General features: G+C 40.9%; 1 pseudogene; it reads left to right on the top strand.

Annotated features, from left to right (window-relative positions):
• Nucleotides 1-7022: 7022 nt before the first annotated feature.
• LOC118854621 lies at nt 7023-10405 on the top strand (annotated as a pseudogene).
• Nucleotides 10406-24440: the final 14035 nt, after the last annotated feature.

The raw sequence follows: 24440 nt of genomic DNA on the forward strand, positions 1-24440 counted from the left end.
GATACATGTTGGCACCTAATCTGTAACCCAGAATCTTAGAGAGTTGTCTTGCTCTGAAAGATCCCATGACTTCCCTTTGGTTACACATCTGGGATTTGCAATAAAGCAGGCCTTAAATAAGACAACCCTCCCATATTGTATTAGTAGATATTTAATATATAAATCCCTGTCACATAATTTTTTCCTGCTTTAAGTAAAACAATCCAACAAGCATTTACTTCTGCTATCCAAATGACAGTGATCTATTTTATCACTCCAAGCAAGTGTTCCTTAACTCTCTTCAGCCCCTTGATGATATCATTCCTCCAAAATAAAAAGAAGCAAGTCCACATTTTATGTTGAAAGTTAAACACATCTCTTAAAATCCTGGAAGTGACAAAAGCTGACAGGTTAAGTCCGTCCAAACTGCTCTGGCAAAGCAGTAACCTAAGGGAGAGAGGTACTTAAGAAGAGAGAAGGGAGGCTTCTCATCTCCTGAAGAATTCCTCTGGGACTTCTACAAGGTTGGGACTCTTTACTGTAAGGCACGGCTGTCCAACCTTAGGTTATCTTAGGGCCGTATTAAAATAAAATAATTATTCAAGGGCTGCACCCAGAATAAAAAATACAGTACACTAACAGAAAGTGGGAGAATGCGTGTCATCAATACGACAGGCTCAAAATGTGAAAGCAAACACAAAACAACAAAGTGACAACACAACAGTATAAAGGTAGGTGCATACTGACTAGTCTGCATCGTACAGACCGAACGCATCCTACAGATCGATTGAAAATTCTGTGCGATAGTTCTGTCAGTAATACTACTTAAAAACACCAAAGAAAATTAACATCAATGAGATTATTTATTAGTGATGGAATTAAAAATCTAATACGTATTCCATGCAAATTGTTGTTTTATTTTTTCTCTTGTGAAAATTAAAACCCATAGGCAGGCCACATAAAATCGCACTGCAGGCCGCATGCAGCCTGTGGGCCATATTTTGGACAGCCCTGCTGTAAGGGAAGCTTAATAAATGTCTGACTGGAAAGCAATTTGGAATTATGCTAAGAAAGTGACTAAAATGTCCATACTCTTTGACCCAGAAATCCAATTACTAGGTATTGATGTCAAGGATGTCGATGATAAAAAGCAACTGTCCCACAAGTAAACTATTTGTAATAAGGGTCGCTGGTTCATGTGCAATCTTCTTTTTCTGTTCAATTTCTCTCTCTGTCTCTCTGTCTCTGTCTCTCTCTGTTGTCTCTCTATACACACATATATATGGAAATCCTTGCTTTATTTGGTCCTAAAAATTAACAAAAAAAGGTTCCACATGCACCAAAATATTTCTAGTATTACTTTTTGTAGTATACAGAACTGGGAATTTTAAAAAAAAGCCCATGGATTGGACATTAATGCTAGTGCTTTTCCTCTAAGATGAGCTCTATTGTATATTGTCTATAACTTGTTTGGACACAGTTGTTTGCATGCTTTCTCCTGAATTGGATTTGCTCCATGAGAGCAGGGACTATTTTTTCCCTTTTGTTGTTTCCCCAGGGCTTAGCACAGTGCCTGGCACATAGTAAGTGCTTAATAAATCCTTCTTGATTTGATTGGGGAGTGCCTAACCCACCTGTGGTACACGAATGTAATGAGGTATCACTGCACCATAAAGAACAATTAATATGACAGCTCCAAAGAACCTTGGGAAAATTCATATGAACTAATACAAAGTAAAATAAGCCTAACCAGGAAAAATATACATGATGACTGTAACAATATAAATAGAGAAAAAAACAGCCAAAAAAAATTAAAACTGCTGTCAAATAATGATCAAGCTTGGCCTGAAAGAAGAGATGAGGATATACATTCCTCTCTTCTCTGCAGAGGTAAAGAAATATGAGTGTGAACAGCTACATACAATGTCAATGTTGGTTGATATGTTGGTTGGTTAGTTTTGCTGAACTGGTTTTTTCCTTATTCTCATTAACTTTACTCATCTTTCTCCCTAAACCTTCAGTCTCCCTGCCCTGCTCGCCACACACACCTTCTTTATTACTCCTACTTCCTCATTAGAGGTCAACACACCATCCTCCCAATCCCTCAAGCTCAAAATGTAGAAGTCATCCTCAACTCCTCCCTATCTCTCACCCCTCACATCCAAGCTATTGTCTTTCAACACGTCTTAAATACCCCACCTTTTCTCTGATACTGATACCACTCTAGTGCAGGTCCCCATCAGCTCATGCCTGAATAATTGGAATAGCCTGTTGGAAGGCCTGCCTGCATCAAGTGTCTCTCTACTGCAACCCGTCCTCCATTCAGCCAATAAAATGATTTTCCTAAAGCACAGCTCTAACCAAGTCATTCCCTACTCAATAAACTTCAATGGCTCCCTATTGCCTCCAGAATCAAATACAAAATTCTCTGTTTGGCATTCAAAGCCCTTCATAACTTAGCTCCTTCCTATCTTTCCAGTCTTGCATCTTACTTCTTGCCACAGTGACAGTGACCTTTTTGTTGTTCCATGAAGAAAATACTCCATTTATTAGCTCCAGACATTTTCTCTGGCTGTCCCCGCCCTCCGCCCCAACCCTCCCCCCCCTCTTGCTTGGAATGCTCTCTCTCCTCAAATTCACCTACTGACTTCCCTGGCTTCCTTTAAGTCTTAATTAAAACCTTATCTTGTACAGGAAGCCTTTCCCAACCCCTCTTAATTCTAGTGCTTTCCCTCTATTAATTATTTCCTATTTATCCTTTTTTATGTATATTTGTATATACTTAATATGTATATATTTATTTGCATGTTGTCTCCCCTATTAGGTCCTAAGCTCCTTGAGGGCAGGGACTGCCTCTTGCCTTCTTTTGTATTCACAGTGTTTCACACTAATAAAGGTGCTTGATAAATGTTTATATTGATTAAGTCAGTTAGGATAACTACCGTAAGTAGGACAAGTATCACCAACACACTGAAGGCAAACAAGCATAAGTCCTCCATCAGTTGAAGGAGAAGAACCAGGACACACTGAGAGAAAATCTCCCCAACCCACCACCTGGTAGCTATCTATCTATTTTAGCTGATCATTCCTTCTAAGAACTAAGATCTATTGTGTCTCTGAGGCCAGATAACTGGAAGTGTTACCAGAGGATTTCAATTTCTTCCCCTTTAAACTCTGCCTGCTGAGAAAAATCTTTAGTACCCTCTTAGTACTTCTCTCAAGTCTAACATAATATTTGTTTTATTTAGAGACAGAAGGCTGGCAGACAGAGGGTAGAGTACATTGATAGAAAAACAGTCGTTGTAAATAAAAGAACATTAACTTGCATTGTTCAAATGAGAGTGTACCCAGACAAAGGTATAGCCATTGTAGTCAGGTCCTGGAAAGAGTTGACTTATTGAAAGAAATGTCCATTCCCTTTGATATGAAGGATTCAGGGGAACATGGGAAAACTTATATGAACTGATGCAGGGTGAAGTAGGTAGAACCAGGAAAGAAAGGAAAGGAACAAACATGCATTAATCCCCTACAACATGCTATCTGGGTAGGTGGCTGTGCAGTGGATAGAGCAGCTCCTACAGTCAGGAACACGTGAGGCCAGAAGAATACAGCCCTAGACACTTCCTAGCTATGCGGCCCTGGGCAAGTCACTTCACCTCTGCCTCAGCTTCCTCATTTGTAAAATGAGTCCATGACAGCACCTACCTTGAAGGGTTGTCATGAGGATCAAATGAGATAACATTTGCAAAGCGCTTAGCACAGAGCCTGGTACATAGCAAGTACTATGTAAATGTTAGCTATTATTAAGAGTGCTTTACAAATTTATCTCATTTGATCCTCAAAACAACCCAAGGAGAGGTAGATGCTATTATTGTCCTCATTCTACAGTTGAGGAAGCTGAGGCAAACAGGTTAAGTGACTTGCCCAGGGTCACATAGTGTCTGAGGTCAAATTTGAACTCAGATCTTCCCAACCCCAGGTCCTAACAAACTGCTTAGGAAAAAGAATATCCACAATAACTACAATGTAAATGGAAAGAACAACTAAAAAAATCCTGACTGTGGTGTAATTTTAATAACCAAGCTTGACCCTAAAGAAGGGAAAAGAAAATGTGCCCCACCCTTTCCATATACAGAAAGAGGTAGAACAAGGCATTGCTGTCAAGCTTAGGTGATTATTTGGTTTTAACAATACTACTTTGTTTTTTCTTCCTCCTTATTTGGTTACAAGAGATGACTCACTGGGTAGGAGAGGAAATAAAAGTGATTTGGAAATGAAAGTGATACGAAACAAAAGATATCAATAAGCGTTGAAATATTTTAGAACACTGATTTACTTCAGCAGGATTTAAATAAAAATTTGATAGGAGTTGTATAACAATTTCATACATATTTCACATTCTCAGATTTAAGCTGTTAACTCTTATGACCTGATAGTCAACCAGACAATAGGTTCTGAATTTGGGGGACCAAAACCAGAGTCTGGTGATTTGAGGGGTATAGCAGGTTCATATTTTCTTTAGGGTCCCTTGAAGCTCTGAATCCCCGATTCCAAGGCACAAAGAATCACAAATATTATACATAATATTACTTGCTAAGTACATTTAGAGAGGTATAAAGTAGTTTTATGTGAAGTCCAAGCAGGAAGCAGGGAGCATGGCATAGTGAATAGTTCTGGACTTGGAGGCAGGAAGACCTGGGTTTGAACCTTGTCTTAGACTAGTGTGTGACCCTGGACAAGTCAGTTAGCCTTTCTAAGCCTCAGTTTCTTCATCTGTAAAGTGAGAGAGTTGGACGACAAGATAGCCACTAAGGCCTCTTCCAGCTCTAAAATCTATGCTCCTAATGGAAGGATCTCTAAGAAAAAAACATGCCATTTGGGGATTTTTAAAGGATGGGTAACAGTTCACCAGTAGAAGAGGGGAAGGGACAGGTGTTCCAGACCTAAGGAAGGGCATATACAAAGCCATGGGAGCATAAAGCCCTGTGTACATTCAAGAATAGATGATGCCAAATTAATCTATTTTTGTTTTCTGACGGGAATGGCCAAGATGGTAGTTCAGAGGGAAGCTATTTACGTAGTATGCCTCAATTTCAGCAAAATATTTGAGAAAGTCTCATTAGGTAGATTCCAAAATTGATTGAATGATTAGGAACAATGGTTTTTTAATGATCCTTGATGACTTGAAGGGAGGTCTGTAGTAGAAGCCTCAGAAATTTGTCCTTGGTCCTGTGCTGTTCAATATTTTTATCAATGAAATATAGTTGGCATATTAATTTTTCAGATAAGACTATCACTAAGAAAAATATAACTTAAAACAACACTGAAATTCAACCACACACTCATCAGTTAGAAAAAGATAAGCCTAAAAAAGAAAAATGGTGATTTTGGGATAGACTCTGTGTGGGAGGACAGGCATACTAACACATTCACTCTTGGTGGAACTGTGAAGTGGTTCAACCATTCTGGAAAGCCACTGGTAGCTGTACTTAAAAAAAAAAAGTCGCAACTGTGCATACCCCTGGACCCAGAGATCCTACTATCAGTGTGTACCCAAAAGAGATCAGAAAAAGAACCTGTACATACAAATATAGTCATAGTAGCAATTTGGTTATAGCCAAGAACTGGTGAACAAGGGGATGGCTATCTATTGGAGAATGATGGAACAAATTATGGTCTATCAGGGTGGGAATAGGGATGGAGGTTGGATCTATGCCTTCATTGGTACCCACAGAACTACCCAGATTAGGAAGCTCCCTGTCAACATAGGTCAGTAATATTCCATTTAATGGAATGTTATGGTGCTATAAGAAATGATGAAAATGATGCCTTCAGAGAAAGATGGGAAGACTGATGAATGAGTGGGATCATGAGAACAATTTCTATAAGGATTACGATAGTATCTTTTTTCAAAAATGAAAGACATAAGTACTGTGGTTGATGCAATGACTAATCAACTTCCAAAGACATAATGAAGCATGCCTCCCACTTCTTTTCAGAAAGGGGATAAATTAGAGGTGAAATAAAATATGTATTTTCGGACAATGTTTGACTTTGTTTTGCTTGATTATAAATATTTTTACAAAGGGTGGCTTCTATTCGAAGAGGGGTTGTTAAGGAGGTTAGTGGGTAGTGATGGTGATATAAAAAAATTGAATAAAGAAAAGGGAGCAAATGAATATTTAAAAAATACATAAAAGTCAAGAGAAGGAAGTCCAGAAAGGAACACAGGCAAGTCAGGCAATTTTGTTGGACTGGTGTTAAATTTAATATGTGACTTTTAAAAGAAAACTGTAATAGAGTTGAGTTTCATATATAAGAAAGAATGAAAGAAAAAGTAAAGAAGAAAGAGATGGGAGGGGAGAGAGACAGACAGACAGACAGACAGACAGACTCCATGACTCCCTCAGATCAGCAGAGAACCAAGAGACCAAGAGTCGGGGTAAGGGGAGCTCAGTAGGAGAAGCCGAGTCAAGAGAAAGTGAGAGACACCTGGCTCAGGTCACCTTTGCTAGTCAGGTATGAGGCACACAAACTCCCACATTAAGAAGACATGCTCTGAGGCAGCTTTACTTTTGGGGACAGCTCTCTGGAATTCCCTGTATTTAGGCTTTCTAATCTCTGGCAAATTCTCTGAACTGCTTCTGGTTCTCCCACCTGTCTTGGCCCTTCAGATCTTGGTGGCCTGGAAAGGGGTAGGAACTCCAAGAAGGAACACAGCATGACTTTTGGACTACACCTGCTCTCCTAACTCAAACTTTGCTTCCCTAACCACAGGCAAGGATTAAATCTTTCACTGCAGTTTGGAGATTTTCCTAATTACTAGCACAAGTTGCTTTGCCCAGGACAGAATATGACAGATTGATTGTATGGCAAATTGACAGACCACCAAGTTAGGGGGCTTCAGAGATTCTGGCAATAGGACAACCATTGTTCTCGGGCCTCTAAAAAACCCAGTCAAGTTTGTTATAAATTCCCTTCAGGTCCTGAGGCTACAAATTCCTGGTTTAGGCAGTGCTTAGAGGCAGAAGCCCAGGCCCCAGATGGCACTCAGCACCACTAAGGCTTTTTCATTGACTAAACGGAGAACCTCTCAGAGGTCTGGAACCAATACAACTTGTTTATGGACCTCCAACCCCTGGGATTCTCTGCTGGCCAGACTAAAATGGCTTTTGTGGGGTCATGCCTACTGGAGCTACTCTCTACCTCATGGAATGATGTGAATGATATGAAAGGGTTTCTCCAGGAGTCCAAGATTTTTTACAGCCTTCCTTTGAAGTGAACTTGCTAACTTTCCCAAGTCTTTTCCAGAAGTTTGGGGCCTTACCTTAGAGGTTTTCACAAAAAAAGGGTCAGACCTCTTATGTGACAAAGCAATAGACATTTTATCATGATATGTTCTCATCCATACAAGGAAAGGTCCGGAGGTTGAAATTATACCTCACAGAGTGGAGAAGATGAGGGCAAAGGTAACAGGGAAAGGATATAAGCAGGTAGGTCACCGGAATCTCCAGTACAGTGGTATTCAGGACAAAGCAGAGGAGGAAAAGGGATCAGTGATGGTCTACTAGAGGGGCTGACTTTGGACCTGCCATATCTAGCTCTTCGAGCTTGCAATCATTTCTCCCAAGTGATACATAGGATGGCTCTGGTCATTGTGACCTCTACATCAGGGCAACTTGCTTACTTATAAGGTAAGCAAGGAGTAATCAGTTTTATAGGGAATTAGGGGGATGGTTCTCTATCAGACATAGTTGATTAGCTTCCAATCTCTGATACCACAGGTACAGAGGTGTGTGATGGGCAATGAACAACTTGGGGAGAACAAGCATAAGCTATTAAAGTTTACCCCAAGAGGCAGTAATATTAGGAGATGTATTCAGAGGTCATGGACAAAAGTGATCCTTATGATCCTTATGCCCCTCCAAAAAACTAAAGCCACCCCCCCCTTTTTTTAACCAACACAATAACATTCACTTCAGCAGGCAAAAAGGAGTGTTCTGGAGTATTTCAGGTCCTTTCGCATCTTAAATTAGAATTTGGCATGGGATATCCTTACTTTGGTGGTAGATAAATTTAATCCGATTACTCATCCACCTGCATATATGTATCTACTCTCATAGTCACAGAGCACCCTTTGGCAGTTTCTAAGATTTTCCCAATGCAACTGCTAGGAGCCTGGTACATGACAGGAGAAAGGCAGTACATATGGTGGGTACTATGTCCACCCTTCATTTCAATCACAGAGTCCAGAGCCGAGAAGACATCCATAGAAAGCCCTGCCAACTCCTACCGTTATGCCAGCCCTCTCTACAGTCTGACCCTGACCCACAGTCTCCCTCTTCCTGACTCTAACCACCAGAGGCGCTCAAGAGCTAGGGCAGGTGCTGGTGGTGAAGTTGAATGGCCAACTGCACAAGCTTAGTTGGAACCCTCCAACTCAGCTGCCATGCTTGCCTTGGCTCCTCTTCTTTCTCCTGCTAGTGCAAGGCTTGACTTTGAGAGTAGCAATAGAAAACCCCCTAGACAGGACACTGGCTTTTCCTCTAAGTTGGGCTTTTCTCTAAAGATGCCTTGCTATTTTCTAGAAATTTGTGTTCGTCTTTTTCCCCCCAGTCACGTACATCTCTTCATGACCCCATTTGGGGTTTTCTTGGCGAAGATACTGGAGTGGTTTGCCAGTTCCTTCTTTAGTTCATTTTACAGATAAGGAACTAAGGCAAACAGGGTTATAAGTGACTTGCCCAGGTCACACAGCTAAGGAGTGTCTGAGTCCAGATTTGAACTCAGGACGATGAGTCTTCCTGATTCCGGACCCAGCACTCTATACGATGTCCCTCACTCCATAATAAACAACCCACTTTATCATTTTAAACCTCATCCTCTCTTGCTCCTTCCATCTTCTGACACATACTAAGACCTGGCCCTTTCCAGATGACACTGCCTCCTTGGTCATCCATTCAGGTACTTTCTCTCATACCTCTAATTCATTGGTCCTGGTGGGGGAGATGGAAATCTCCTTGTTCCCCTTTGTCACTACAAGAATCCTCTCTCTACTGCCTCTGCCCAGCAGCCTCTCCTCCTTTGAGGTTTACTCTAAATTTATCACCCAATTCAGATCTTAATAGCCCTTATATACTGAACCCTAAGGCACTGTCACTTCTTTTTCAATGAGTTGGCTGTCTGGCTCACAATATCCCTCTATACCCCAATTTTTGCCATCCTATTAAGGGACTTTGACATACATATTGATGTTCCCTAACTTCTTGCTTCCTCGGTCTACTCAAATCTCATGATTTCATTCTCTATTTCACCTCAGCTACACACAAAGGGATGGTCACATACTTGATCTTGCCATCACTTCCATGATCAAGAATTCTGAGATTCTTTTATCAAATCATAAACATTCATCATCCCATCTTTCCCTATGCCTATTCATCCTAACGATAGTCTTCAATATGACCTACAATCCCTCCACCTCTCAGTATTTTGCCAGCCTATCACCCCTGCTATGGCAGCACTCTCCTTCCCAATTCTGACCCCTCAGTGAACTAGTTCAATTCTCCATCATCCCTTACTTTCACAAGTAACTTGTTTCCTTGTTCTGTCATCAATCATGCCTTGCCAAATACCAACCCTGGATCTTGACGGAGATCACTTGATGGAGAGAAACTGAAAATCTCTTTAAATGACCTAATTTCTATTAAAGACATCTTTACAGTAAAAGAATCAGAGAATGGAGGGACCCAAGAAGAGAAAGATGAAAAGGGAGAATTTGTTAGCATTCTAACGGAACTTTGAGATACATATTGCAGCAACTCCTGACAAACTCAATAAGACTAGAAAAAAGGCTCATGAATGGGTGGAAGAAGCTCAGTTGATGTGGTAGAACAGCCAGTAGAGAAAACTGTAGATGATGAAGAAGAGAATCCTAAAGTCCCTGACAATGAAAATTAAGGAGAAGGAAAGCAAACTAAGACACTAGAGGATGTGTACATGTTAATTCAATCGAAAGTCTCTTGCTGAAGTAACTACATGCTGTATTGAACAACTACATTACGTAGCAGAGTGAATTCTTCATGGGCAAGAAGAGGAAAAACCAGCCCAGGACCATGCTAAAGTTCTAACAAAATTAGCTACTGCAATGTGTAATGAAGTGACCTCCTCATCTAAGAAGTTTTCTTATTTTTTAACTACCATTGGGAGCAACCAGAAGGCCAAACTCCTTAACCCAATTATCAGTAATATTTTGTTAGAGGGTGCCAATAGCACTACATACATCCAGGATGCTTTCCAGCTGTTGCTTCCTGTTCTGCAGATTGCACATATCCAAACCAGTGTTTGGAAGAAGAGCAGTAACAGCTGCCAGGATCCATCATCATGTAAAAGGAAGCCATGGCCATATTCTTATGGCATTTGTGGTTAAGGGGATGTCTTAAAAGAAAACCGTTCCATCAAAGGATACTACAACAGTTTTGCACAGACAGTATTGAAGATAAATGTTTGAAGACATTTCTCTTAATGTATATGGTTGGCAGAGCAGCTTTTTTCCCCAAATAGTAATTATTTTCTTCATATTAATTTATATTGAAACAGCAAGTATATTCAAAATAGTGTTGGCTTAAATATATTTCCATTGACAAAAATAATTCCTGTCCTTTAATTGGTAAATCATACTGTCTCAGGAATTCCCAGGATCCTGAATTCTTTAAATCCTGAACCCAGATAATTTCAAATTTCCCACTCTTCAAGCATTAATTTTTTAAAATTTTAACATCATTTTTATAATAAATTGTCTTTGAAAAGGGACATGGAAAGCACATATCTTGTAAAATTTTCATCTTATATAGTAAGGCAACATGGCATAATGGAAAAGCACCCACTGTACTGAAACAAAGGAAACTTTGGATGAGTCATTTGATTTCTCTGAGTCTCAACTTTCTCATTTGTAAAATAAGGTGATTAGACTAGATTAGAGGTTCTCAACCTCTTTTGTGTCATGAACTCTGCTAGCAGTCTGATGAAGCTTATGGATCCATTCTCAGAAAGTTTTCAAATGCATAAAATAAAATACACTCGAAACCAATTATATCAAAACACAGTTATCAATTTTTTTTTTCAATCCACAGACCCTGATCTAAGACTCCCTAGAACAGGTGAACTCTAAAATGCTATGATAATATACACTGTGCCTAATTATGTACTCAACAGATGTAATCAGATCCGTAATAAAGCCAAGAGCTTTCAGTTTGAGTTTTCCTATAATTTATACCTGAATCTGAAAAATATCAGTAGTATTCCTACAAAAAGTTTTAAAGAGTAAGGAAAATAGAGAACTTCTTTAATACTTGATTTCTTGTTAGATATATGTGTGTGTGTATGTGTGTGTATAAAATTGACATGTAACAAATCAACCTGGTGATATTAAATGATTTTTTAATGAAAGAAGAGATTTTTAGCTATTCAGTTACTTGCCTGAATAAATCAGAATTGATTTGATAAGTGCATGACAACATAGCTTTACCAGACTCTAAGCTCCTTGAAGGTAGGGACTGTGTCTTATTTTGCTTTTTATCCCCAGCATTTAACACAGTACCTTGAAAAAAATAGGTGCATAATAAACATGAATTAAATCAACATCAAGATTAACATTTTTTTTTACCATTCCAATGCTTTATTAACAGTTTGAAAGAAATGAACCCAACAAACCAGAGGCAATGACATGTCCCAGAAGGCCAAAAAAAAAGGGAAATAGATTTTATCTTACCTTTTTCTTTATTTTTTTTTAATCAAATGCATCTTAGCAAAAGTGTTTTAAAAAGAAAGGCTCAAAGTGTGAGTGTCAGCAAGCAGGGAGGGACAAAGAGAGTAACAAGTACTCCCTATACCACAGTATCTGCAAAAAAGTTCTCAAATCAGCTGCTGTTGCCCCAAGGCCTAAGCCTAGGATTTTGGGCCTCCCCAATTCCCAGAATTCCCTTTCTGCCCTTTGAGGCCTCTAAATTTCCACTTATGGCCCTTCCCCCTAACCTTTCCTCTTGTCCCAGCAACTACCATTCCTGGGATTAAGTTTAGAAGGTCCCACTCTCCTCTTCCCATCTATGAGTAAGGAAGTAAAGGGGACAATGAGGAGGGCAGGGATGATCCCCTGCATTCGGGAATTTTAGCTTTACCTTGCTAGGTATGATACAGCACAAAACTGTACCCTGTGCAGGGTGAGGGCACATTGCCTGTGGAGCATCCTACTCATGTGATTCCCCCTGCCTCCAAACCCTTAATCTGGACCTCCTTCTTCCCCCATGGTGCCCAGTTAACATTTGCACATTCCATGGGAGGAAACACAGAAGAGGTGTTTTTCTGGGTAAATTTCCTAAAAAAATAAAAACTTACACAAAAATAGATCCATTTGCAAAATGATTCCTTAGACAAGTGGCTCTGCCTTCCTTTTCCCTGGAGACTTGGAGAGAGAGGGTGGAGGCCTTGCACAGCCATATAATAGCTGTAACTTCAGGTGGGGATGAACTAAGGCAGTGGGTATAAGCAGTGAGGGGGCAAGTGGAGAAGACAGAGGTAGGGAGGGGACAGAAAGCAAGGATGCTCAGTTAAGCCGAGGGTAGGGAGGCTGTCCTGATGCCCTGTCCAGCAATGCCCAGACTCTAGGGCCATTTTTTCCTCAGGTTCCATCTCCATCAAGATCCCACCATCTGCCTCCTTCTGTCCTACTAATCTGTTGCTGAATGGAGATATAGAAGTCATGAAACTGACTGGGTCCACTACAAATCTGTTCTTATTTCAGTAGGCCCTCACCAGAGCAAGTCCATCCTTCCACTGCCTGATTAATTCTCCAAACTCTCTCTTCTCTCCTCAAGCTTTCCCTTCATACCAGGATCACAATTCATGCTTTTTTTTAAAACTGAGGCCCTTCACCAAGAACTCCCTCTTTTCATGTTACATCATCCCTGTCACTCTGTTCCTTCGTTCCAGCCCTCTGTGAGGAGGGGGACCTTTCCCTTGACAAAAGCCTAGGCTTCTCTAGTAGATTGCCTCCATTACCCAGACTCTCTCATCTGCAACTTCTCCTTTACTACCAGCTCTTTCTCTGCTGCTTACAAACCTTCCTAAGTCTCCCCCATCCATAAAAAAGACCTCAGTTGATCCTCCCTTCTCAGCTAAATTCAAAAAAGACACCTCCGCCCTATGCCTCCATTTCCTTTGCTTTTTTCTCACATAAAACCTTGGCAATCTAGCTTCCTACCACATAACTCAACTTTAACTGCTCTCTCCAAGGTTTCCAATGTTCTGCATTTCTTAAATGATTTTCTTAATTCTTAAAAGGCACTAAGAGCCTTTCCTCTCTGTTCATCCTTCTTGACCTCTCTGCAACCTTCGACACAGTTGGCGACCTTTTCCTCCTGGATATGTCCTCTCTCACTTTTGTGACACTGTGCCCTCCTGGTTCTCCTATCTGTTTGACCACCCCTTCTCAGTGCCCTTTACTTATTCATCATCCACAGCAAGCCCACTAACTGTGGGTCTATCCCAAGGCTGATCCAAGTCTTCTTCCCTTTTCTCTGTCATTTTATGATCTCATCAGCTCCCACTGATTAAATGAGCCTCTCTCCACAGATGATTCCCAGATCTACACAACTAGCCCTGGTCTTTCTCCTGAGCTCTAGTCATACATCACCAATTGCCACCTGGATATGCTAGAGGCATCTCAAACTCAACATGTCCAAAAGTGAACTCATTATCTCCTGCCCCTCCTCCCCAATCCCTTAGAAGCATTCCTATTGCTGGCAAGGACACTTAACATCCTTCCAGTCATCTAGGTTCATGACCTTATTTTTATCCATAACTTTCACTCTCACTCATCCTACACATCTAATTAGTTACAAAAACTTATCATTTCTTTATCTACAACATCACTTGGGTCTATTTCTTCTCTTTACTCAAATAGCCTTGTAAGGTAGATTTTAGTGTATGTAAAGTGGATTTTTGTTATTCTTTCTTATAGTTAAGTTCCCAGGATCCATATCAATAACAATCTCTTGTTCCTAAGTGTTAGATGAGTTCTCATGATCATGGTTCAAAACATTTCCAACACACTTGAGCAGTTTTATGTAAAGATAAATAATATAAACATTGTGCTTAAAATTGTAAATATCTACTGCAACTATGCAGTGAGATATAACAGTGAGATGATGTAAACTTGTGAAGCTATTGCTGGCAATATGCCTTCTTTGTCTGTTGCCCTATAAAGCAGGTGGGCACTGGTCAGTGAGTGGGGAACCCTTAGGGTTGAATGCACAAGCTGGAATGCCATGCATGCCTTGATTGGCCCTCATCTAGGCTTGGGGAAAATCTGTGTTTTCTTCAACTGGCTGCCTTTGAGGCTTGAGGGGATTTAGATTGACCCCATAGAGATGCAGAGGTAGTTGGCCCCCCCTTCTTGTTGGCCCCTGCAAGAAGGGTGATGAGGGAATACTGTAGGAGTTGGTGCTCCCATTATCAGCAACCTCTTTGAGAAGACTAGACTAGAATAAAGTCAGATTATTAACCCTTCCAAAGCTGTCTTCCTGCCTGACCGGATCACGAATGAACCTTTTAGAGGCTGGAGTCCAAAAACCTCCAGTGCTTCCCGTGTGTTATCTGTCTTACGAGCCTCTACCCTAGTTCAAAGCCTCATTCACTACCTCTCTCTGGGACTATTGCAGCAACCTTCTAATTGGTCGCTGCTTTAACTCTGTCCATTCCAATGTAGCCTTTGCACAAACGCCAAAACAATTTTCCTAGGATAGATCTCTAACCATATCTCTCCCTTCCCCTATACACCATCTAATAAACTCCTCTCCTTGGCATTTAAGGCCCTCTACACCCTCTTCTCTTCCTACCTTTCCAATGTTCTTTTCCATCGCTTCCCTGTACTGTCCGGCTAGACCGGTGTATGTGCTGTCCTGGACCCAGGACACTCTGTCTCCCATTTCCCTGCTATTGCACAGCCTCCTCCATGCATAGAACGTGCTTTTCTCACCTCTGCCTCCTGCAGGAGCCTTTCGTGTTCCCATCAGCTGCTTCTCCCAGTGTTACTTTGCATCTACTTTGTATGTATCTTATTTATATATATGTGTGTGTGTGTGTGTGTGTGTGTGTGTGTGTGTATGTATGTATGTATGTATAGATATAGATACACATCTATTTGTCTGCAGGTTGTCTCTCTATAGCACCCCCACTGAGTTAGTTCTTTTCCTCAAAAGTCATTTACTCTGTGCTGAGACTTGATTGATTCTGGGATCTTGGGCTCAGGAATCTCCTAGTCACCTCAATACAAAAAAGGCCTGAAGTGGGGCCTAACTGAGGAGCTCCAGTTGGGCTCTGAAGCTTTGGACTGAAGTCCCAGTGGTATGACCCACACCAGAAAGCTATGCTCAATTGAATCAATGCAGGGATCATGTTTAACATCCTTCACTGGCTACAGCTAGATAATTCTGGGCTAAATGCTCTAAGTGGGTCATTTCCTTCCAGCCTCAAACCTAAACTACCAGGGGACTGGTCTAAGGCAGGCCTTCCCTACAACATTCCCCCACTGGAATTAATTACCTGCTGGCCTAAAGGCCTATTTTTGCTTTTTCTTTATATCCCCAGTGTTTACTTAGCACAGTTATTGGCACATAATGATATACTTTTTTGTGTGTGGAATAAGTAAAAGCCATTGAATTTATTAACGCCTTTTGGTCTTTTACACTAAGTATTTCCCAACATGATTTCCACCTCTGAACCCTCTACTGCAACAAAAAAATAACCAAACATATAAGCAAAACCACCAACAAAAATACCCTATCTTATAGTGTATACAACATTCTGCACCAGTGTATTTAAGATAATATACTTAGGATGAAACAGACATCAAATATAATATATAAATACATACATATATATACACACACATACATATATGCATATATATTTATTTAACAAAGATGCAGATAAGGCTTTTTGCATGTTTCCATAGATATTTAAAAAGTTTAATTTACAACTTTTTCATTTGCACATCAAACTGAATAACATTTTAAAAATTAGAATACGTTGTGATATGTAATTTATTAAACTGAGTAAGATATGGGAGTATTGTACAAAGTTTATAAAATTCTGACTACTTAAGAATTTTTTGTCCCAATGTGCTTAGGAAGACACATTACTGTGGCTAAATGCTATTACAGAAATGCTAATTGAATTGCAAATGTTTGTGATTTATCAGGGCATACAATACTCCCCAAATTTCATAAGCAAAAGCATCTGTTATTGCTGTAATCCACCATACTGGAGAACTAAAGAGAGGATTGGGGTTATATGTACATATGTAAGAATATAATGCATGAAATTTATGGTTGCAACCTATATGTGCTTCTCACCCAGTGTTCTTTTAATTACTTCATCATTCAGCTAAAACAAATAGCAAAAACTATTTTTCTGCCATTATCTGGGAATTCACATTTGAAAATCAAAGCACTTGAACCAAGGTCAAGCTATCTCCTCAAAGTAGGTCAGGCAATTACTCAACAAATCTGCAGGTCAGACATTGGCTCTGCATGTAGCATTTTGATTGTTTGTCCTGGCTTTTTATAGCCATGTCTCTTGCAATCTCTAGACTTTGAAAGTTTCTAACATTTTCAGAAAATAGCAGAACAGTCGGTATGGTTTGAAACCTGTACTGTGACTGTGTCCTCGTTTTGTACTGTATCTAAATCATAGGTTCACAGGGTTGATATGGAAGTAACCTTGGGAGGTCATCTTTCATAAGCCCCTCGTTTTACAGAAAATTGAGGCCCAGAGAAATTAAATGATGTGTCCAAAGTTACCAGTTAGTAGCAGAGCCAGGATTCAAACCTAGGTCCGCTGACTCTAGATATACCATGCTTTCCACTGTGTTATGAGAAACCTTTATTAGGAATCTGGAAAGTAGCTGCTTGGTATTTAAAGTCCAGATCAGATTACTTATGTAAGATATATGGATGGCTGCCTTCTAAATATAAAGATAACTTGGCTCATGTGTGGCTTGGAGAGATGTCCAGTCTGGGATCTGGTTCACCCCTCTCTGAGGAGGAGTACAATTTCCTATTATAGGCAATAGAAGGAGGGCTAGTGGCTGGATGCTCACTCCTCTCACCTGTCTCCAAGAGGGTTATTGGGATGGAATGGTTAATGATCCATCATGCTTCAAACTAGCTTGGAGAGGGAAGATACTAGCAGCTGAGGGGAGATTATAAAAGGTGGTAGAAGGTGCTGCTTGAAATACACCTTGAGGGGCAGCTAGGTGGCACAGTGAGTAGAGCACTGGCCTTGAAGTCAGGAGGACCTGAGTTCAAATCCAGCCTCAGACACTTGACACACTAGCTATGTGACCTTGGGCAAGTCACTTAACCCCAATTGCCCTGCCCTCCCCCTGCAAAAAAAAAAATAATAAAAATGATGCTCTCATAGGTCTACACAAAAAAATATGATGAAAAAAATACACCTTGAAGGAAAAGAGAGATTCTATGAGGCAAAATTGAGGGAGAATGTTCCAGATATGTGGGAAAGCCCATGCAAAGGCTCAGAAATGGGAGAGTGAGTGAAAGAAGGCCAGCTTGCCTGGATTATAGAATATGGGCAGGAAAGCAATGTCCAATGAAGATGGAAAGATAGGATGAGCCCAGTTGTGCAAGGCTTTAAAAGCCAAGTACAGGCTTACCAGCACACTGCTAGCTTAAAATAAGGTGGTAATGGTGTGATAACGAGTTGGCTATAAGAGATGTGGAAAAGGAGCTGTGGCAAGGTTTGTCAACTGAGTGAATATGCAGATAAGGAAGAATAAGGAGTTGAGGTAATGTCAAGGTTTTGAACCTGAGAGACTGGAAAGATGGTGATGTCTTTGACAAAAATAGGGAAGTTTGGGGAAAGGGAGCATTTGGGGGGAAAGATGAGTTCAGTTTTATACATGTCGAGTTTGCAACTTTAGAATAATCCTCAATTCTTCTCTCTCCCACATCTCCCATATGACGTGTTAATTATATCTCAATTATATCTCTCCACCTGTTCCCTTCTCTCTCCTCACATGGCCACCACCCCAGTTCAGGCCCTCAATACCTCTTGCCTGGATCATTGCATAATAGCCTCCTAATTGGGGTCAATACTTCCAGTCTGTCCCTTTACAATTATTTTTCCAAAATCATTTGGAATAAGCAATGAGTACCCCATGTGCTTGATTTCTAATTTTGAAATGTGAAAAGAAATCGAGGATGGCTATCAAATTGGGTGGACCCCTTGTGGAAATTTTTATAGGACATGGACTAGAATTGCATAGGATGAGTTGGCATTGCCAAGAGACCATCCTCCTCAAATTCTAACCGAAATCTAACTTTGAAGTCACTCTTCCTGGTTCTCCCAGTCATGGTCAATCATGCAAATTAGAGAGATTCTTAGGATGCAAAAGCTATGTAAATGCATATGTATCACACCAACAACAATTTTCCCATCACTATGGTACCTGTGGAAGATAAAGAGAAGTACCAGGTGACCACTATTGTCCTCGTGAGTTAACTATCTTGTTGGAAATACAAGAGCAACATATAAAATGATTAGCAAACAACATGATGCCACATGTATTTAAGTAAAAATTCATGACAGACTTATAATCCTGTAGAATTCTATAAAGGGCTTATGCCACTCTTTGCATGAAAAGGCTTGGTATCAGTATAAACATATGCTTCAATATGATCCTCCAGTAGTGATGTGGAGTTGCCCTGAGCAGTGCATCTTGTCCCTCTTCAGAGAGTCATGAAGTCTCATTGGTGGAAGGGATCCTAGAGATCATCCAGTCCAACCAATTCCTTCTGCAGCACAATTACATGGTATGAACACTATCCTGGAATGTTCTCTCTTTTCATCTCTGCATCTTGGAACCCTCAGCTCCCTTCAAAGCTCCCGTAAAGAGCCACTTCCTACGAGGGGTATGTCCTGATTCCCCTAGTGGTTAGTGTCTTTCCTCAACAACCTTGAATATGTAACAATTAGAGCTGGCCCCAAAGTGGCCTCAAGAGAGAGGCTCCTATTAGGATCACAGATTTAGGGCTTGAAGGTATTTTAGGCTGTGCCAGGATCACTGTTCTAACCCCTTCCCTAAAGCAGCTTAGGCTAGTTATTCCTTAAAAGGTATTGAGACACTCCTTGAGTCTTCTTGGCTCAGAGTGCTCTGATTGGTGAGGTGATTTGCAGGGTATCACCTTAATTAGAGAGCAGTCACAAAGAGCTTGTGGGACATTCAGAGGTTTAACTGGTGTGTCAGGACAGGTAACGCAGAGAAGCAAACTTAGCTCAGCTGAATCAAGTTAACATCTCCTCAATACCTATCCTAGTTGAGTACCTAGATGGCTCCAGAGAAGAAAGTGAGGTTGGTGACTTTGCACTCACTTAAATCAAATTCACTTGCATGTCATGGCATCACTTCCCTGATGTCGCGGTCCTCTTTGAGAACAAAGGACAAACAACAACAATCCCAGTGAAATATCGTTCTCTTCTTTAGATAAGTAAACCTCTTTTGGTTCATTGTCGTGTGACTTACTGGTGCCTCTTTTTTTTTTTTCATTGAATTTAAACCACCAAGGGACTAGTTCGGTAGCATGCTAGAGCCATCTTGTATTGAATTTAAAGGGCTGATTGTTAAACTGTGAGTTAAACTGATGTGTTAAATTGTAAATACCTTGGAAATCATCAAACTCTAACAATTAGGGCTTCATTTAATGTTTTGTTGATTGTGTAGACTTTAGAAGGTGATAGAGAAAATGTTAGTAATGCTTAAGTAATGCTAAGTAATCCTTAAAAGTGTGTCCTATGTACATTTTCTTTTTGGAGAACTGGTCATTAAATATTTACCAGTACATCCTTGGCCTGGCTTGAGTCAGGCCTAGCCCAGGAGCTATCAAGTTGACCCCCCTCATTTTACAAATGAAAAAACTGAGGCCCACAGAGGTTAAGTGACTTTCCTGGAGCCATACAGATAGTACGGGATGGAGGTAGGATTGGAACCCAGTTCTTAACTCCAAGTTCAGTGCTTTATTCATGGCCCTATGCTGTCTCTTCATTTGAGATCTTTAAGGCCCTTGAGCTAAATGTTCGGTGGAGTCGGGATTTTCAAGGGCAGAAGAGAAGAGGGAAAGCATCCTAAGCAAGTGTTCCTACCACATTAGTCAGAAGGAATTTCTGTTTGGGGACTGAAGCTGAATTGCAAGGGGTTGAGAAGTGAGTAGGAAGCAAAGAAGTGGAGGCAGTAAGTACAGGCAGATTTCTCAGGGCTTTTGATGGCCAGGGTGAGGACAGTTATAGGATGATCGAGGGGATGGTGGACTCAAGTGAAGGTTTGGTTTTGTTGCAGGTTTGGGAAGATTTGTGTAGGAGTCAAATAAAGACCCAATGGATAAGAAGAGATTGAAAAAGTAAGGGAAGTGGGATGATTGAAGAGGCAAGCTGCAGGAGATGGAGATGGAATCAAAGGGCCAGAAGTGGAGGGATCATCCTTGGTATAGAGAAAGGATGAAAATGAGGAGTGACATTGGGGGATCTGAGGCATAAAAATGGGGAGGAGAGGGAGCTCATGGTGGATCACCTCAAGTTTTCCCTTTGAGTATGAGAGTCAATCAAGGAAGAACAAAAGCATTTCTTTGTAGCAGTGAGGGCTGAGCTAAGATCAAATAATAAATTTGTAGCAATCTGTATGGTTGTGTGACTTCCTACAAGGGTGTTCAACAGCACAGAAGCAAGAATGGAGAAGGTGAATGAATGGTGGGAACAATCTAATGTTGGGATTTGGAAAGGGCTGAGAGGGGACATGGTGCAGCCTGGTGGTACAGTGGATAGAGCACTTGGCCTGGAGTCAGGAAGACTCATCCTCATGAGTTCAAATCCAGCCTCAGACACCTCCTAGCTGTGTGACCCCAGCCAAGTCACCTCAACCTGTTTGCCTCAGTTTCCTTATCTGTCAAATGAGCTTGTGAGAAACATGGTTTTGGCGATCACTGGACTTCCTAGGCAGGGCCAAAGTCCTGAAGAAGAACCCTGTGATAATCCCTAGGGAAGGCTGTACAGACCACAGGACTCCCAGAGGAAGACCAAGTGGTAGCCATCCCTTAAATCTGTGGGGATCACAGGGCCTCCTAGGGATCAGACCCTAAGGAAGACCCAAGTGATGGCCCCTTAGGATGGCAGTAAGATCACAAGGCTCCTGAGACAGGGCCGAAAGTCCCATGTGATGTCCCCTTAAGAAGGCCATACAGACCACAAGGTTCCCTAAGGGAATCCAGAGTGGTAGCCCTCTTAAAACCGCAGTGGGGATCACAGGACACCCCAGGACAAGATCCAGGAGTAAGCCTGGCGAGCTTTTGCTGCCTGTTGCTTCCCTTCACTTGACCCTAGGAAAACCCATGTGATTTGCCCATTCACACCCGAAAAACTCAGGACCAGAGTGGGCAGAGGAAGGCATTATTATTATGCTCCCCGGGAGAGTGGGTGTAATGCTCACAGGAACACTCACACTGATACAGCTCCAGGAGCAGGGGTAACCATTCCCTCCACTCCTGCTAGAGTCATGGTTAGTTTACAATCTTTGTTTTTTACATAGTTTTCCTAGGTTATACAGTTTATATAAATAGGATAATAAGGATACAGAAGCAAAAGTGAAGTTAATTAGATTTTCCTTGTCTTAGTTTAGGATTAAACTATATTCTTTTACTTCCCCTACTTTCCCTCTTTAACATATGCAAATGATGCAAATCAGTAGGCCTGGATTCTTGACCAAGACCAGACCCTAGATAAGCTTGAACAGGTTCAAGTGGGTTTGGCCTCTCTAATTCCCCAGACTGCCTTCTCAAAAAGCATGCACATGCGTACAAGCCTCTGACCTCTCACCTGACCGACCTTGAGGCCTGGTCTCTGCTAAAGCTGGGGTGGGGGAGGGCAGGGAAGCACACCTTTAGTTCTGTGGAAACAAAACTCCTCCTCCCATTTCTTACAAGCTGGAGAAGGAAATGGCGAACCACTTCAGTATCTTTGCCAAGAAAATCCTAAAACAGGTCACGAAAAGAGTTGGACATGACTGGAAATGACTAAAAAACTGAGAAAGGAGAAGACAAGGACAAGAGATTCAAAGGTAAAAGATATCATAAGGTTGAATTGGTTCAACTGTTATCGGGATTTCAGGAAGGCAAACCAAGAACAATTCTAGTTGCTCATTCTATGTGACAATACTTCAAATACTTAGAATTTGATTTAGAGTCAGACAACTGGGTTTGAATCCTGTCTTTACAACTTTGGGCAAGTTATTTAGGGCCTCCATTTTCTCACCTACAATATGAGGGCCTGGATTAGATGAACCCTCTCTAAAAGCCCTTCCAGTTCCTGTGATTCTTCCTGAATACAGCTGTGGCATTGTCCTTAAGTTTCTCTTCTCTAGGGTAAACATCCAATCAATCAGTCAATCAATGCTTATCAATCGCTTACTATGTGCCAGGCACTGTGCTGAGCACTGGAGATACAAAAAGAGGCAAAAAACAGTCCCTGCCCTCAAGGCCCCTTATTATCCTCGTCATCCTTTTCTGGACACGTTCAGTCCCTTCCTTTTTGGACAATATGTCGTTTAACCTATAGTGAGCAATACCTAAACAGCCTAGAAAGACAGGCTGGAGACAGACTGTGAAGGGCTTAAATGCCAAACAAATGAGTTTGATATTTTATCTTATAGGCAAGGGGAGGCCACTGAAGCTTCTTGAAAAGAGTCATGTGGTCATTGCTTTGATGAGACAGGATTCAAACCCATCCACCTGACTCAAAATCAAATTCTAAATATTTCAAGCATTGTCATGTAGAATGAGCCCTTTCTAAATGCTCTAGGCGAAGGTAGGTGTCCCTAAATGGTCAGTCTTGAAACTAGTCTCCAAGAATGTCACTACTGGCATGTATCCTTTGCCACAATTCATAAGGAGACCCAGTTAGGAGGCCATCCTCACTGAGAGTCTCCCTCCCCTGCCTTTTAAGATCCCCAGTCAACTGTACTTTCAATACACAAATACACATACCTCACTTGGTGATCATAAGACTTGAGGGAATCAAGAAAAACATCTTGAACCCTTGTTCTATGTTGATAGGATTCCAGGACAGACCACTTTGTGAAAGGGGAGCATAAAACAAAGAGTAGTACTTATTATAGTCTGAAACAACAGCTGGGAGATTATTCCAATCCCTAACATAACCAGAATATTTACAAGCTGTTATCCCACTAGTAGGGAAGAACAAATTATCTCTGAAAAGGACCAATTTTAGACATAGTTAAAGAGTGTAAATTTTTGTCATTTTGATCTTTCTCCTGTTTTGTGGACTCAGACTGAGATATAATTGGAAATAATTCCTTTGAAAGTCAAATGTTACAGCAGAAAAGGCGCTAGATTTGTGGTCAGAGGACCTGTATTGGAATCCTGGCTTTGGCAGCAATTGAGCTATGTTTTCTTTAAGGATGAGTGAATTATGTCAAACAAAAATAGGAGTTAGAAAGGGCATTCCTCCATCAATTGGGGAATGGCTGAACAAGTAGTGGTATATGATTGTAAATTGGATATTATTGTGCTATAAGAAATGACAAGCAGGATGATTTCAGAAAAACCTAGAAAGATTTACATGAACTAATACAAAGTGAAGTGAACAGAACCACAAGAACATTATACACAGTAACAGCAATATTGTACAATGAAGAATGGGGAATGACTTAGCTATTTTCAGCAATACAATGATCCAAGACAATCCCAGAAGACCAATGATGAAAATTCTATCCACCTCCAGAGAAAGAACCGATGTTATCTGAATAGACTGAAGCATACTGTTTGTTTTTTCTTCTCTTTCTTTCTTCCTTTCTGTCTTTCTGCACAAAATGACTAAGATGGAAATGTTTTACATGATTGCAAATGTGTAACCTATATCGGATTGCTTACTGTCTCAAGGAGGGAAGGAGGGAGGGATAGAATTTGGAATCAAAACTTAAAAAAAACAACGATAATGAAATGTTAAAGTTTTTAAAATGTAATTGGGGAAAAAAATGAGACATTATTTTAAAAAAAGGTGGTGGTGGTGGTGGCATTCCTGGCAGAAGAAACAACATGAAAGGGCAGAGGCAGGAAATCATAAAATATGTTTGGTGATCAATCTAGTTTGGCTGGAATACAGGGGAGAAGAGAGGAAACTCTGTGGGATTAGATTGTGAAGGGCTGACTTGGACTTAATTTGATAGTCACACATAGGTAGAGAGGCAGTGTGGAACAATGGGGTAGATGGAGTTATGAAGACTTGGGGTCAAATCCTTCCTCTGACATATTCTGGCTGTGTGACCATGACCAAGTGCCCAAGGCCACGCTTTATAAGTTACAGAAGTATTGCCAATCTGCTTT

This window comes from Trichosurus vulpecula, chromosome 6 (assembly GCF_011100635.1).
Source record: "Trichosurus vulpecula isolate mTriVul1 chromosome 6, mTriVul1.pri, whole genome shotgun sequence".
Lineage (NCBI taxonomy): Eukaryota > Metazoa > Chordata > Mammalia > Diprotodontia > Phalangeridae > Trichosurus > Trichosurus vulpecula.